Source organism: Phocoena sinus, chromosome 16 (assembly GCF_008692025.1).
Source record: "Phocoena sinus isolate mPhoSin1 chromosome 16, mPhoSin1.pri, whole genome shotgun sequence".
NCBI lineage: Eukaryota > Metazoa > Chordata > Mammalia > Artiodactyla > Phocoenidae > Phocoena > Phocoena sinus.
In genome coordinates this window covers 57,108,221-57,125,913 of record NC_045778.1, presented here as the reverse complement: position 1 = coordinate 57,125,913, position 17,693 = coordinate 57,108,221, and the positions used below count along the sequence as shown (strand labels likewise).

Below are 17,693 nucleotides of genomic sequence, written 5' to 3'. Positions count from 1 at the left end.
GAACCTCTTCCAGGATTGTTATGAAGGCAAAGAATTTTGTTTTGTTTTATGATCTTGTAACGTTGGTCCCCGTGGTGCAGCCTTTAGAAAATATTCATGTTCTCAGTTGCATTGATGGATCAGTCAATCAGTTTATATCAGGATCAAGAAGGGAGGTACGCATGGTAACTATAAAAATTATCCTACAACACAACTAGGTGACCAGTTCAAGGCAGGAAAATTGACAGGCGTTGGCACTTTGGTACCATTTTCATTACTTAATGGAACAAAATCCAAATGGATGGTAAAATTTTCTTTCCTCAATCTGACCCATTTATCAATTTCTGTTGCCTTTGCTAACCAGCCACAGCTCAAATAGAAATAAATTCAAACATTTTTTGAATAAATTTTCTCTTTTTACTCATTTGTATTCTTGATTTTTCCCCCAAGGGCAGTCATATCTGTATGATGTTCCCCAAGATTCACTCTAATTACTGGCTCAATATCTCTCAGACACAAGATTTCTTTTCCTATCATTCTTTTTCCTATTTTGAACCATGGTAGTATTTGGAAGATTTAAACAAAGAGAAATATATGCAGTTGACAATGTTACAAGAAAGTATAGATGAAGCAAGAGGAGCTTGCAGTTGATAACTGTTGAAGCTGAGCTATGGGGGTTCATTATGTATGCTGTTCTCACTAGCTTTGTAAGAAAATGAAAATGTTCATAATATAAAATTAAACAACAGAGTGAATAATCCAAACAAAGCCAATCATCTATGCAGTCTAGGCTCTACCAGATGCCTTGGATTCACATGAAGAAATGCCAGACACGATAAAATGGTTCACTATCACTATTTATTATCTTGGGTAGTATGGAAAGGAACCTTCAAAGTCTGATATGGAGAGCCTGAGTAAAGCAAAAGGACTGTGATTTATGGTAGCAAGAGAGAATTATAGTCTTGAATGAAGGGGAATTTTTCCTCATGCAGGATGGTTTAAGCTTGACCTAGTAAACATAAGAATTTCATCTATGGAGTTGCATAGAAAGATTGAACTATTGGCTCACTTACAGGGTCTTATTGAAACTACTGGCACATAGCCTCGTACTGTGCTGGTACTGCAGGATGCTGAAGTTGGAAAAACATCCTATTAAGAAGAGTGAGTTTGAACTGGTCAGATAAAGGTAAGTTTAAATGATACCCCTATGGTCTGATTTCTCTTGGCCTGGAGAAAACTCTGACCTTAGAAGCATGCAGTGAAGTGATATGATCAATAACAAGAGCCGACAATAAAGATTGAGAAAAACAAACCATAAAAGTTTGGCTTATAATGAGGCTAGAGAGTCTGTCCAAAGTGGATGGTAGTTTCTTTCAAGAGGCCCTCCGAGTGTGGGTATATTTCAAATGGGAGGCAGTGGGAAACGTTATTTATGTGAACCAAGCTCAGAGTTCCCCCAACTGTTAACCCAGCATGATCTTTTACCTAGGAAGAAAAATCTGCTTTCTGAAAAATGAGGGTTTATCCTAAGAAAAATTGTACTGACCTCTCTCTCTAAGCCCTATGAATTCTCCTCTGCCTTTCTGATGGAAACAGGAAAGAGGTTTTTTTTCTGTTTGCGTTTTTTTTTATGATGATCAACATTATACATTTATTCTACACATCTCCCCATCATGTGCTTGAATTAGGGATATTGGGAAATTTGTTTTTACCATTGGCTAGTTACTTTGCTAATCAAAAGGCGAAAGAGCTCTGAAGATTTCAAGTGTTTATTTAAAAGCTGTTATGAAATGAAATGAAATTAAAAATGATGAAATGAGGGACACCCACAATAATTCTTGAACTCCTGGAAATCCTAACAGATGCTGCAAATATAGGTCTTTATTCTTAGGAAAATATAGTCAGAGCTAGCTTCCTTATGCTATACATAAACTTTTGACATCAGAGGCAGTACAGATAGTACAGAAGTTTTTGAACTGATCTCCAAACAAACACAAACCCACTATGTTGAAAAGAACAAGTAATTTGAGGTTTAGGGCAAAAGCCAGTACTTCACGCATCTAATCCAAACCAAAGAGACTGCAGATAGTTTTTGGTGGGATGAAAGGAGTGAAATAAAAATAAATTCTATGGGTAAATAAATATAAGAGACTATTTAAATAAGCTAACAGAAGAAATACATTAAAAAATAAAAATACTAGCCAGGTACAAGCTTTTGTTTCTCAATGCCAGACTTCTGCATCTTTGTCAGATTAAACTGTTAATATCATTAAAAACTCCCAGAAGAATTGGAGTGCCAGACAGAGAAAGAAGTCCGGCCACAGGATGAAGGAGCATGGTCCAGTATTCTGGCTACTGAGCTACAACTCATGGGCAGAGGAAACAAACCAGAGTCTTGTCTGACACAGGATAGTTTAGTGGCTCAGAGTAGCAAGTGGTGTAGAGTCAAATTCCTGTCTCACTACTGACAAGCTGTGTGTCTTTGGCCAAGTTACATAGTGAACGCTCACTAAATGTTGGTTCACAATATTATTATTCCTGAGTATAGATTGTGTCCCAGGATATGGGGCAGAGCCAAAGCTAATCATAACTTACCCTTTCTCAGGAGTCTATAGCTATATAACAGTAAGGACTTCAGTAAACCAGGCAACTTTCTACTTTTAAGCTACAAAATGTGAAAAAGGGGAGCAGAGAACAGAGGTAGCTAATTTAACCTGGGAAGACTTCCTGGAGGAGAGACTACCTGAACTAAGTCTTTAAGGATGAGCAGATGGCAAAGTTCTGGTGGAATCTTTGGACTCTTTTAGCCAAAAAACCATTTCACCCAAATGTGAGCAAATAAAATCCTTTGCAAATGTCCTGATTTATAATAATAATAATAATAAAATCAGCCAGCAGATTAAGAGAATTTGATCATATCAATTGGATAAAAAAAGAAAAGAATAAATGGAGCTCAGGAAAAAGGGATTTTATTAATAGTCCCAGAGAGAATTAGCATTACCCAATATAGAGCAGCATTAAACCAATTGTCCCAGCTGAGAAAAAGAAAAAAAAAAGAAGTAAATTCTTTCCACGGAAGAGAGAGGATTTGGAATGAAACTCCTTTTCTTCTAGCCTTTTAAAAAATACCCCCATTTTTCTCTATATAATATCACAAAAAGGAGATCTTTCTTTGTGTCATATTATCATCTACGCACACAGAAATGAAGATGCACCACGGAGCGTCCTCCTCATCGTTTATACAAACTGGTTTTGTAAGAAAAACTGTAATGAAGTGTCTCCTCCCAGACCTCACAGCCTTTGTAAATGATAATAATAATTATTGTATTAATATTATTATCTATGGCAAGAGATATAGAGACACTGAAAGGAAAAATGCAGGGCTCCATTATTGAGAAATCAATGACAAAATGGGAAAGAAATTTCAGTGATCATGTCTCAAGCCCTTAGAGGGACTTCCTACGGTGCAGCTGCCAACCTGCTCCACCTCCGAGTTACTCCACGAATACCAAGCCTTTTTTTACGGACTATAAACTTTTTTTTATTGAGAAGGGAAGCGATTAGGTATGTGAATCTTTTATATTGGCATATTATTTTCCTAATTTCAAAGCAATTTCACACACCTTACTTTTTATTTCCCCAACTTTGCAGATTCCCAACCTCTGTGAGGATGAGAATCACTTTTTAATCTGACAATGTTTAGTGGATTCTCACCTGTTCTTTTTTTAATCTGTCAGTGGGAAGAACTCAACAAAAACTTAATATAACAACAAATTACCATGAATTCAATAATTTTTAAATGAGTGTGTATTTTATTGTTCATAATATGTGTGAAAAATAGTTTCACATATATGCAGACAATAATAAACTATAGATGATGCTTGGTGAGAACGTGGACTCATTCCCCCCCCACCCCCGCCACCACACACACATGGTAATTGAAGTGCTTGCTAATCAGGGGTTCTGCATGTCATTATCAGATGAAATTTCAAGAGCCATAGAAAGGTTACCCTAAAAATGTACCTGGAGAGAACGAAGGAATTATGTATATCAAAAGCTGCCTTAAAACCCAGAGATTTCAGATAAATTCTTGCTCTACTGCAGAAGAGAGAATGACCCTATTTAACTCCTTTGGAAATAAGGAGAGGCAGTGATCTCTGTTAAAGAATGAGGACAGAGCCAGCGTTAACCTCTATGTCCCAGTGCATCTTTCTGATTTGGTGATTGAGTGGAGCAGAGAGAGAGAGAAATGGATAGAACTGAGCAAGACCCAGTATCATTGTGAGATATCACTGGGAGTAAAATAAAGGTAAGAGTTAAGGAAAAACATGTTCTAGGCCTGTTCGTGCCAGATAAGAAAGTATATTGGAAGTGAAAAGTCAAATTGGTTTATCTCTGGCCACCATTACAACTGTCTCCATCTGCTTGACTGTATCATGCATTCATGCGTTCCCATTCTCTCTCTCGTTTTTTTTGTTGTTGTTGTTTGTTTTGTTTGTTTGTTGGAGCCATTAGGATTAAGAAAAACAAATTCAAAGGAAAGATTTTTCTCAAGTTACTAAAGGAAATTATCCTCAGAAGTATCCCAACAAGAAGAAACTGTGGAGAATTCTTCCCCCCTACCAACTCCCACCCAATTATCTTGTACTGAGATACCTAGTAAAACTGCATGTTGTAGGTGAATGTCATCTTTATTCTCTCCTTTTCAAGCCCAGGAATTTCTGTTGATGGACTCTTTTAGACAGTAATTTCAGGAAAGCCTACAATTGAACAGCCAAGCAGAAATTGTGGTTCTATATTTGTTAAATGCTTTTGAGGTCCTCACATAAAAGGTTGATAATGAAGTATTAAGAGAAACTCTGAAAGGCTGCGGTTGGTCAAATTTCTCTGCATGGCACAAAGGGGAGGATGACCTTATGCAAAACCCTGATAGTTCCATTATAAGAATAACCAAGACTTAATGTGAAGTTTAAAAATCACTTGCAAACGCTACCCAAACCAGACTCTTGGCAAAGTATAAATGTTTCATTCAAATTGGGGCTTATAGGGAAAAAGCAATTAAAATCTAATTGCATTATACAGGAGATTTGTACATTTTCTCCTCAAAGTCAGGCAAGGAGAGAAGGGGTTCTTAAACCCTGTTTTTAAATTAGAACTTTCTTTCACATCTCTTTTTTTCTTGTCTCCTTTTGAATCAAGACACTTGAATTTGGACAGACAAGCAGCCCAGCCACCTTTCAGTGTGTCTGTGTCAGTATCGGAATGAAATGAACATGACCCCCTCCAGCAGGGAAGGAACACACAGTAAAGGTATTTTTTATGGAACAATTCTTCACACTGCCCTGGTGACTGGGGAAAGGAATCTCGTGTTTCTCTTTTGCTGATACTGAATCAGCTGAAGAATACCATGAACGTCAGTAGAAATGCTCTGAAATAGTCTGCTCTCCCTTTTGTCTTTTTGTTCTCATGAAGGAGAGAGAAGACAGATTTTTTTTAACACGAAATATTTAATTAAAATGCCAATTAAAAATCGACCAGTTATTCGGTGGTTCAGTTTATAATCGGCGATGTTGCAAATTATTGCGTTAACTTGCAAACTGTATTAATTTGGCATACTTCTGTTCGACTCTCTAATAAAGATGGCTATACTCACTAGAGACAAGAATACATTCTTAACTAGCATAAGAAGCTGATTTCAGCAAAGAAATTCCTATTCTTGTTTTCTCAATAGTTAATGTAGCAATTGGATTTATATCTTGGTTACACAGACGGGCAAAATTAGAACTGATAGAGAAACTGAGTTTATATCTTAATTGGAGAGAAATTCCAAACACCTTAGCAACATGCATCTCCCAGGTCTTACTTCTGTATGTTATTGCATACTTGCTTATTAACATTTCCATATATAGATCCTTATACGGTTTCCAAGAGCTAAATGAAAATGATGATAATATCATCTATCATTTGTACAATGGTTTATAGCTTACAAAGCACTTTCACACACATTTTCTCAGCAATTTAGAAATTTGTGTAAATGGAATAAATTAAATACATTTGTAGAGAAGTTTAGATTTCTAAAACAGTTTATTTCAAACACGTTTATTAACCCACTAGCAACTCGGTAGCTCGAGCAAATTTTTAGTCTCTAGGAAGTGTCAATATGAGCAGTTACTTAGAATATTCTGAAAAAAATTAAAGTCAGAAAGTGCAAAATAAGATCCAATTGAATTTTGTCTCCAGCCTTCACCTCAAAGATCAGATTCAGCAGACGGTAGAACTTGCTTTGAACCACCTTCTTCTTCTCCACGATGCGGACATCAGGATTTGGTAAAAAGGGGTACTGTCCATTTCCCCCAAAAAGACTTCGAATATTTGTGGTCCAGCAACTTATAAAAGTAGGAACCCCTCCCCCCATCTGATCATCCATTCCTTTATTACCTGGGGTCCTAAAGATTTACTAAAACCGGCCATAAATTTAGGAAGAGCCCTACTCCACGGAACAATTTTTTTTCTAGGAGAGATCCCAAGGCTTCCAACAGTTCTGGAAATGAAAATAAGCTCTCTCCAATAGATTACATACATTTACCTATTCCCAGTTCCAGGTAAGAGTCCAGGTTACTTACCAGGTGTGGCTGAGTTGGAGGACACAGGTGAAAAGAAAGATGCACACAGAAGGCTTCGTAAGCAACATAATCCTCTGGAGTGACAAGGATAGAAAATTCTAAAAACTTGGGAGACAGAGAGGTAAGATGGGGAAGTATTCTCCTCAGTGGTAGTGGGGTGGAATTCTCCTCAAGCCCCAACTTCCTTGGTGTGTAAGCGATCCCAAACAGAGTTAAGGGGAGGTGAAATGGAGCTGCCAAACTTCCAAAGAAGAGATTATCTACTTAATTAAAGTTTTTTTCCCCCCGCTCTAAGTCCTTCAGCCAATCAGAACTCAAGTGCCAGAGAAAGATTGAGTCGATCAAAAGAACACTCCAGGATCCTCCCAGACAAATGCAGAAGAAGGGGACGAGGAAAAGGGGACAAAGAGAGGAACACGGAGAAAGAGGACAAAGAAAGAAGGTGGGGGGAGGAAGAAAGAGACATAGCAAATCCCCACCACATAATCACTGCATGGAGTCTCTCTCCTCCCTCCCGCCTCTGCCCTCACCCCCACCCCCAGGCTCCCTCACCCATGCACACTCACCACAGACACAGACACACCGAGAGGGAAGCCTGGTCCCCAAGGGGATTTAGAAGGGACTGTGCTTTCCCGGTTGTCCTTTGTAGGGCTTTGAGGCTTAATTTGCATTCAGGGTAGCTTTCTTCAGAGAAAAATATACCGTGTACTGGGTGAACCTCAGCCCTCTAACCTGAGAATGCAGGGATATGACCCAACCATCTCCAGTATTCTTTAAGTTAGAAAGAAGCTTAGGAAACTTTAGGGAGCCTGATGGTTTCTTCCTTTCAACTTTTCCATTGAACGCTTACTTGTTGAACACCTATTACATTCTCAACCCTACACTAGACATTGTGGACATTTTTTAAAACCAAAACAGGATTTCTGCCCTAGAGACATTTACAACCTAGTAAGGTGATAATACAAGAATGTAATTTAGTAAGATATTGAATTGCTACAAACTGACTATAAATCATATAGGCTTATTTGGGGAAGGTTTTCTGAAGAAGGTAGAATTTCAGCTTCGAAGAAGGGATGAAATTTCAATAGGCAGCCACCTCCCTACGGTGAAGCCAGGAGGGTGCCCAAGTTTCTTGCTCTCACATCTTGGAGCTGCTGTCCCTTCTGTTCTACTAAGAAGGAAGGGTCACCTGAGTCACAATGCAGGAACCCAAAGGGCCCCCAATATACTTCCACATGGTCACATCTGCTTTAGCATCTGCATCACCTTTCCTCAGGGCTCCCCAGAGACAATGGTCTGTCTTCATTTCCTTCCTTTTATCTTTATTTCTCTTGCTTCAGAACCCTCTCTGGCCAGATCTACACTGGTAAAGGGAACTGGAAAACAAAGAATTATTAGATTAATTCATTACTGGATTATTCAGGCCAGAAGATTTAGGGCTCTTGACTTGAATATTTTGACCGTTAACCTTATTGTCCATTTTGAATCTTCCAGATCTTTATTTGAGATTCCTAAGTGTGAGATGAGCTCAGTCAGTTTTGACCCCCATACAAACAACTTTAGGTCCTTTACTCTTTGTTTCTCCTCAGCTTTGAGGTGTAATTAACAAATGAAAATTGTATATATTTAAGGTGTCCAATGTGACGGTTTGATATATGTCTCTATTGTGAAATGATTACCACAATTAAGTTAATTCATACATTCATCACCTCACATGGTAAGGGGTGTGTGTGTGTGTGTGTGTGTGTGTGTGTGGTGAGAACACTTAAGATCTACTCTCTTAGCAAATTTCAAGTGTCCAATACAGTATTGTTAATTACAGTCAACATTAGAATTTGTTCATCTTATAACTGAAACTTTGTACCCTTTGCAGGTCCTTCTCTCTTTTGTCATTCAGAAAGGGAGCTGCAGAGTCTATTGAAGACCCAGAGTCAAGTCCTAGGAAACCAAGGCATGATGACTCATGAATTTCAATCTTGACTTCTTCCCTGAGATGAGGACAGGGTTCTCTCCATTTACTTGACTAGGGAATTCTGACGGGATGGAAAACTTGTAGGAGATAGAACAGACTTGGGTGATTTTTCTGTGAAAAGGGAGAGCTAATTTAAAACAAGTTTCTTGATGCACTTTCCCATGCCCTCAGAATTTTTTCCCACAAAGGAAAGATTTAATACCCTCATTGTTTTGTATAAGGTTAATGCCTTCTCATTGTGAAAACTTAAACATGACAGAAATATATGAAGTAGAGAGCTCACGTCCCCTTGATGACCCACCTCCTTCTCCCCACTCCAGGAGAACAACTAAGTTTTGGATGGTCTTTTGGGTTTTTAACTATACATATATGAATATAAATATGTATATTAACATTTTTCACAAAAATGAGATTATATAGATTATATTTTGCAAGTTGCTTTTCTCATTTAATAATATGTTGTACTGCTTTCTATGTTAGGGCCTAAAGATCTCTCTCTTCTTTTAAGAGTGTGATAGTATAAATTATCAGGTGTATAAACTGTCAGCACTTTGCTGAATATTTGGGTTGTTTTCAGTCTAGCAAAGGAATTGGAAACTTTTAAATTTATTTCAATTTGGAGTTAAGTATTGCTGTTTTAATCACTTTGATACTGGAGAATAGATTTATCTCAATGTCTGAGGTACAAAGGATTATACATAAAGTTATGATTTCCACAGGACTTTTGTGTTTGTTCTTAAATTATTGATAATCTTTTTGCAATTGAAATATTATTGCCATACAACATTGTGCTAGTTTTAGGTATACAATGTGTTGATTTGATACATTGTAATATGGTTGCCATTGTAGTGTTAGTTAACACTTTTATCATGTCACATAATTATTATTTCTTTTTTATTGTGAGAACAGATCTTGGTCTCTTAGCAACTTTGAAGTTTATATAACCTTCTTAATATCCTCCCATCTTCTCCAAATCCTAGGTCGGGAGTTTCCTCTTAGTTTCCTCAAATCAAGGGTCCCATGTAAAAATGAACTACATTTACATTATTCCTCTAAAAATGAACTGTATTACATTATTGAATAACTTTCAATTTATAGATATTTGAAAATAAGATGCTCTTAGGTTTCCTGGAATTTTATACCAGCATCTAATATATCAAAGCATTTTATAACCAGATTTCTTAATCTTCTTCTATCCTAGTTTATCTTCTGAAGATGTTTGCTTGATAGTATTCTTTTAGACCTAAAGATGTAGAAATTAAGGCATAGGGCAGAAAAGCAATGTACTGAATATTCTAAATGATACCACCTTTAAAAATGATTGCTATTAATGTCCTGACATTCTGCTATATTGTTTAATCCCTGTTTAAGACTTTTGACAGTGGCATATTTGCTTTGGGTAAGACCCTGCATTATGGTGAGAGAGGAGGCTGTTACTACATTTATAGTCTTCCGGGAGAAACAGACTAGCAAACACTCAAAAGTGCTTAAGGGAGAGATAGGCATGGAATGCTGTGGAAGCATAGAGGCCGTCTACCTAAAGGAACAGGGGAGAGAGGCTGAAAGGCTTCCTAGAGCGTACAAAGACTTGGTTGAGTCTTAAAACAGTGAATAAGAGTTAATCAATAGTGACTGAGGGTTCCATGTAGATGGAATAACAGAAGGTATTACAGATCTGTGAAGCAAGAGGGTACATTTGGAGAACTGTAATTAGTCCATTGTGGCTGGATTGAATGTGACATGAAGATAGAAGGAAGGCCAGAGAAATTCGGTAGGATGCAGGTGAAGAAGGACCTTGTGCTAAGAGTTTGGATTTTATCATGAAGGCAATTGGAACCAATCAAAGGGGGTTAAGCGGATGTGTGATATAAAATGTGTATATCAGAGGGATTATTTGGGGGCAGTGATGAAAGATGGCTTTGATGAGACTAGAGGCAGAGACAGTTTAGGGCCAGTTACAGAAATCCAGGTGAGAAGAGACAAGGGCTGAACTATTGTAGTGAATAAAAGAGGATGGAATTATATCGCTATTAATATAACAGAGGCTGCTATGATTGCATAATTGTTTGGTACTTCATACTCATTAAGTATTCAAGATTCATTTGTTAATATTTAATCTATTCTCCTCCATAGTATTTTTTAAAAATCTACTATTAAAGTTGATATGCAGACAATTCATATTTAGGTAAAAGCATCTTCTTAGACTTAACCAGGCATCCAAAAAAAAAAAAAACCACTCTATAAGCAAAATAAAAATACTAATAGAAATAGAAATATTTTCAACATAGATCTTAAAAAGTAAGTTTCATATATATGTAAAGAGCTATAATGAGCCATTAGGATGAAAAAAAAAAAGCCCTATTTAAAATTGGCTAATTCATATGATTAGACTCTTCAAAAACACAGAAGTAAAAATATCCAAAAAGCAGATTAAAATATTGAGCTTTCTTGATTATAAGAGAAAAGACAGATAAAAATGAGACATCACCTTCATTTATCACATTGTCAAAGGTTAAAAGAAATGAGACCTAGTATTGACAAAGGGATTGTTTTATCAAATGGTCATTTATATACTGCTGGTAGGAGTGTGAATTAATGCAATGCTTTGGAAAGCAATTTGATAACATGAATTTAAAACTTTAATCATATTAATACACTTGACCCAATAATTCCCCCTTTAGGAATTTATCATAAGGAAGTAATCAGATAATGTTTATCAGGATATATCTACAAGGATATTTATTGAATTATTATAAATAATAGTTTTAGTAGAAAACTTTTGGACTGTCTACCTAGGTCATAGTGACTGATTTTATGGATTGTCTTACTTCCAACGGAGGGGCCTCCAGCAGTGATTTTTGTACCACGTGGCAGCCTTCCTCCACCTCCACCACAGTGATCATAACTAAGTTGGTACTCACCCCAGCTGAGCCAGTCAGGTTTCCTTCCCTGGGAATTTAGACGACAGAGAGAATGACAGAGAGGAAATAGTACCTCTGTCAAATTGCATTTCTCAGTGTCTCCTGAATAGTCCGTGTATTCTTTTTTCAAAAGGGGAAGAATGCTGAGAGCAGAAAGGAGAAGCATGGGATAGCAAAATGCTTTCTAAAGTAGATGACTTAGGGAATCTATACAGTAATAGCTTGTAGACGCATCACTCCAATCTCTGCCTCTGTCCTCCTATGGTGCTCTCCCTGTGTCTCTGTGTCTCTTTTCCTCTTATAAGGACACCAGCCATTAGATTAAGAGCCCACTCTACCCCAGTATGACCTCATCTTAACTAATTACGTCGGCAATGACCTTATTTCCAAATAGGGTCACATTCTGAGGTACTGGGGGTTATGACTTCAAAATATCTTTTAGGGATCACAGTTGAGCCTATTACACATGACTCCAACAAACCTTGAACTCTTATTCAGATGTTGTATAATCTCATATTTAACTCTCTGGACCCTTTTACTTAGGTGATCAAATCCCACACATCAGATGTTGGAAAGTTCTGTGATTCTAGAGCCTGCATTTTTCATAATGAGCCCTTTCTCATTGTGCCATTATTTTTACTTTGAGAACTCTTTTATTTATTTGCCAGAGAGATAGATGCTTGGCTGATGGAGGGAGAGTGGAGTTGATGACTTGTCTGTTGTGTAAATAGACTTTTAATTAATAAGCATCACATCCCACTTATTCCCTCTGTTGTACCTGGCGTTTCCCAGCTAAAAGCTTCTCCGGTATTCTGAGGAACTTGATTAGTGCCCTCGGCTGTATCACTCACCATGTTCTCTGGGCAGTAGCTTCCTCTTACTGGCTTCATTCATTACCCTTTCTTTATCCATTCTCTAACTTCCAAATATTGGTTGAAATCTTTCATTTGCTTATGGGCTCCCTCGTTATTTTCACCATCTTAAGTTTTATTTATGTGGATGTTATTTCTCTGTCATCATTTTAACGGGAGGTGGTTCCAATAGGGGATGGGGAAAACTGTGTGTTCATAGCCATCTAAAAATGTGTATATACATACTTAGTTTTTTGATAGATACTACCAAGTTAGTTTTCCTTTTATATTTCTCAATTCTTTTTCTTAGTTCTTGCATTGAAACTTGAATAAAATGTTGTTAGTGGTCATCCTTATCTTATCCTATTTAGGTGGAAACGCTGCTAATATTTCATCATTAAATATGATTTTTGTTGTAGATTAGTATCCTTTGTGAGACTGAGAAATTTTCTTAATATTTCTGCTGAGTTTTTAAAAATCTGTGATGGGTTTTGACCTTATTCAGTTATCTTGGTGGTATCTGTTGAGCTGATGGAGCTTCCTCCTTTAATATGTTAATGTAGTGAATTATATTAACATAGTTCCTAATTCAGAATCATTCATGGATTCCTGGGATGAACGTTTCCTGCTCAAGATGTATTGCTGGATTAATTTGCTAACATGTCATTTCAGATATTTCATCTGTGAGCATACATAAATTTGGCCTACCCTCCCCCCCTTTTTTTAGATACCAAATGCCATCCTAGTTTGGTGTTGGTAGCAGGATTATGCTAGATTTTTGGAACAAACTGGAGGAGTTTCGTCCTTTTCTAAATGCTGATACAAATTATATAGCATAAAAATGATCATTTCTTTGAGATTTGTTAGGACTCAGACAAAATTATCTGAATCAGATGCTGTTGTTTTGAGGAGTAGAACTTTTCCATTTCTTTTGTAAATATCAGTCTCTTCAGGTTTTCTACATATTCTTGAGTCATTTAAAAGTATTAAAAATATTATAAAATATATCATTCAGAACTAAAACATAACAAATATATGTATCCATCCTACCTCCATCAAATCCAAACCTTTTTTTACTTGCTTAATTTTTTAAAAAGAAATAAAGGATTAGAGATGTACTTGAAATCCCTAACATTCTTCTTCCCAATTCTATTCCTTTCATTCTCTCCCCACACATATCATTATTCTGAATTTGGTGCTTACAATTCCCATGCATGTTTTATACTTTACATACATATGTATTCTTAAATAACATATAGCATTGTTTTGAATGTTTTCAAAATTTATACAAATACAATTATATGCCATGTATTGTTCTGTATCTTCCTTGTTTTCCTCATCTTTAGTTTTAACCTAGTTTCTTCATTTAAACCACCGTGTAACATTTCTTTCATGAATGTACCAAATTTTTTTTATCCATTCTTTCCTGGTGAACATTTAGGAATTTTTTACACAGATATTCATGTCTCCTGGAACTCCTGGCACAGATATTCATGTCTCCTGGAACTCCTGTATCAGAGTTTCTATAAAATATGTAACTATAAATGTAATTGTTGGTACCCGAAAAAAGTGCTCTTCAGCTTTGCCAGATTCTGCCAAAAATTCTTCCACAGTATTTATACAAATTTATATTCCCTTAAGCAATATGAGGTTTCTTGTTTCTTCACATCTTTATCCACATTTGGTATTTTCACATTTTTTTTCTTTTTTTATTGAATAGAAGATTCTTTAGAGTCTATGAAGGTTATTTTCACATTTTTAATTTTTTCAATCTAGTGAATGTGAAATGGTATCACATTTTAATTTGCATTTTATTGATCACCAGTTATTCAGATTGTTATTCTATGAGTTGCTTCTTCCCATCATTTATTTTCTATTTCATTTTGGCTTTTATCTTTACTAATTTCATCTACTTTAATTGGATTTATTTAATAAATTTATTTATTTGTTTTTTAATTAATTAATTAATTATTTTTGGCTGTGTTGGGTCTTTGTTGCTGCGCATGGGCTTTCTTCAGTTGCGGCGAGTGGGGGCTGCTCTTTAGTGCGGTGCACGGGGACTTCTCATTGCAGTGGCTTCTCTTGTTGCGGAGCACGGGCTCTAGGTGCACGGGCTTCAGTAGTTGTGGCACACGGGCTCAGTAGTTGTGGCTCGCGGGCTCTAGAGCGCAGGCTCAGTAGTTGTGGTGCACGGGCTTAGCTGCTCCACAGCATGTAGGATCTTCCTGGACCAGGGCTCGAACCCATGTGCCCTGCATTGGCAGGCGGATTCTTAACCACTGTGCCACACAACGCAGCCAAAAATAAATAAATAAATTTATTTTTAAAAAATTGTTAGTCTTTAACTTTATTGCATTGTGATTAGGATAAATCATTACTTTTTGAAACTCCTTGGGATTTTCTTTCAATATATATAACTATTTCATTTGTGTTTGAAAAGTAGGTATAAGTCTTACATGAACTATTATATCTAGCTTTTAAAAATTGCTTTTAGATATTAATTAATTTGAAAATAAATTTTATAAATATACATTGAAAATAAAGAAACAAGATACACTGCACACCTATGTAGCTTAGTACAAGTAATAGAATAATTCTATTATGTTTGAAATACACTTTATACCTCATCCCAATCTCATCTCCTTTACTCCCCCTTCAGAAATAAATAATACCTTGAATCTTTTTCTTTAGCATGCCTTTGCCATTCACATGTTTTATTCCTAAACAATGTTGGTTTTGTGTTTTGGGACTTACACTAGTGAAATCAACTGTATATATTCTTCTTCAGTTTGCTTTCTTTTCACTCAATATTACATTCCTGAGATTATCCATGCAGCTATGCATAGCTGTAATGAATTTATTTTCACTGTGATAGAGTATTTAATTGTATAAATAGTTTATAATTTATCCATGTTACTGTTGATAGTATTTGGATTGTGTCAGATCTTTTGCTAGTCCATAACAATGGTGCTGTGAATGTTCTTATACATGTCTTTTGGTACACGTGCACAGCGGTTTCTTTAGAATATATACCTAAAGTGGAATTCCATGATCATAGGGTTAGTGCATCTTTCACTTTCCAAGATGATGTTAAATTGTTTTCCAAAACAATTATAAAAATTTACACTCCAACTAGCATTTTATACTCTACTGGGCTCTTTATGATGTGTACTTTCAAGCCTTCACCTATTTTTTCTATTGGATTATTTGTCTTTCCTCTTTTAATGAAATATATAAATTCTTTATATATATTGGACTTTAAACTTTTTTCAATTATATGCATAGCAATACCTTCTCCAAGTTTGTGGTATGTTTATTTCTCTTTCTTTATAGTAGCTTTTGATTAATAGAAATTCTTAATTATAATATAATTAATAAAATATAACTTAGTATTATTACTGATAGTAATTTATTCATATTACTATTATCATCATCACTAATGGCTTGTGCCTTTTATATCTTATTTAAGAACTTCTTCCCTAACCCTAGGTGGTAAAGATAGTCTTTTATATGTGTTGAATTTAACAAATAAGTAAATATATATGAAGCTCATAGAACAGTACCTGTCATATTAAAGTGTTCCATAAATTAGCTATATTAATATTATCAATTTTATCTTATTTTGTCAATTCTTAGATGCACATTTTTCACATTTTTGCATCTGTGGTAGGCTGAATAGTGCTCCCCCCACTCCCCAGCAAAGATATACAGGTCCTAACCTGGAACTAAGGTTACTTTGCAAATGTGATTAAATTAAGGATTTTAAGATGGTGAGATTACCCTGGGTTATCTGGGTGGGCCCTAAATTAGCAAGTGTCTTTATAAGAGAGAGGCAGAGGGAGGTTTGACTGCAGTGACAGAAGGGAGAAGGCAATGTGACAATAGAAGTAGAGAGAAATTTGAAAATGCTATGCTGTTGGCTTTGAAGATGAAGGAAAAGGCCACGAGCTAGGGAATACAGCTCTAGAAGATGGAAAAGGCAAGGAAATGTGTTCTCCCCTAGAACCTCTGGAGGGAACATGGCCCTGACCACGCTTTGGTTTTGGCCCGTTGAAACTGATTTCAGACTTCTAGCCTCCAGAAATATAAGAGGATAAATGCATGTTGTTTTAAGCACCATGTTTGTGGTAATTTGTTACAGCAGCCATAGGAAATTAATACAGCCTTATAATTGACAGACTTTATAATCCCTGCCAGCCAGGCCACAAGTCATTATATAGTTATTACCTTTGAATACAGGGTCTTGGTTGTTATTCCTGATCTCATTACTGGACAGCTGCAATCCTTTGACATTTCCAACAATAGACTATTTAAGAACTATATGGAAAATGACTATAAATCCTGGGTATTGTCTGAAATATTCTGTTGACCCTTTCTTATAACTCAAGGAAATGTTAACATCAAAATTTGCAAAATGGATGCCAGTGGCTTGGGAGATATACTGATAACATGGAATACTCTTTAAGAAATGCTTTGATCACCTTTGTTCCTGATGGCAGTGTGCGGACAATAGGGTTGGAGGTCAAGGATGAAGCCAAAAACTCTTTGTAAGATTCAGGCTCTGAATATGAAAACATTTTAGGAATATTTTAATCAGGTTATTTCTCTCAAATTTTCTTCCTTATGCATGAACATGAAATCTGTGTTTAAGTAAGTTTATAATAGTATAAGATTAAAAACGCTAATTAGTAAGAAAACATTGTCCTATAGTTTAATTGGCATGTTTTTCCTGTCTTAAGGTAGTGGTGCATCATAGAATTGTTGGCATCTGAGATTCTCTGAAATTTAGTGTTGTTGTTGTTGTTATTATTAATAACTTGTACCTTTTATGTCTTGTTTAAGGAATTCTTTCCTACCCATAGGTTATAAAGATAATCTCTGGGACTTCCCTGGTGGTGCAGTGGTTAAGAATCCGCCTGCCGATGCAGGGGACACGGGTTCAGTCCCTGATCCGGGAAGATCCCACATGCCGCGGAGCAACTAAGCCTATGAGCCACAACTACTGAGCCCACGTGCCGCATCTACTGAAGCCCACATGCTCTAGAGCCCATGCTCCGCAACAAGAGAAGCCACCACAGTGAGAAGCCCGCGCACCACAACAAAGGTTAGCCCCTGTTCGCCACAACTAGAGAAAGCCTGCGCACCGCAACGAAGACCCAACACAGCCAAAAAACAATAAAATAAAAAATTTTTAATCATTAAAAAAAGATAATCTCTGATATTGTGTTCTAAAAATATTATAGTTTGCCATTTAGATTCTGAATTCACTAAGAATTGATTTTTGTAAAGTAGGGGTTCAATTTAGTTACTTTTCATATGGATAACAAAATACCATTTATCAGAAAAA

At 36.3% G+C, this 17,693-nt stretch overlaps 1 long non-coding RNA gene across 1 annotated transcript; it reads left to right on the top strand.

Moving 5' to 3' along the window:
• Window positions 1–4,464: 4,464 nt before the first annotated feature.
• Window positions 4,465–6,705, top strand: LOC116741622. The gene is made up of 4 exons (XR_004346218.1): window positions 4,465–4,657; window positions 5,179–5,289; window positions 6,220–6,306; window positions 6,576–6,705. It is a non-coding gene; the product is annotated as an uncharacterized LOC116741622 (long non-coding RNA).
• The last annotated feature ends 10,988 nt before the right edge of the window (window positions 6,706–17,693 follow it).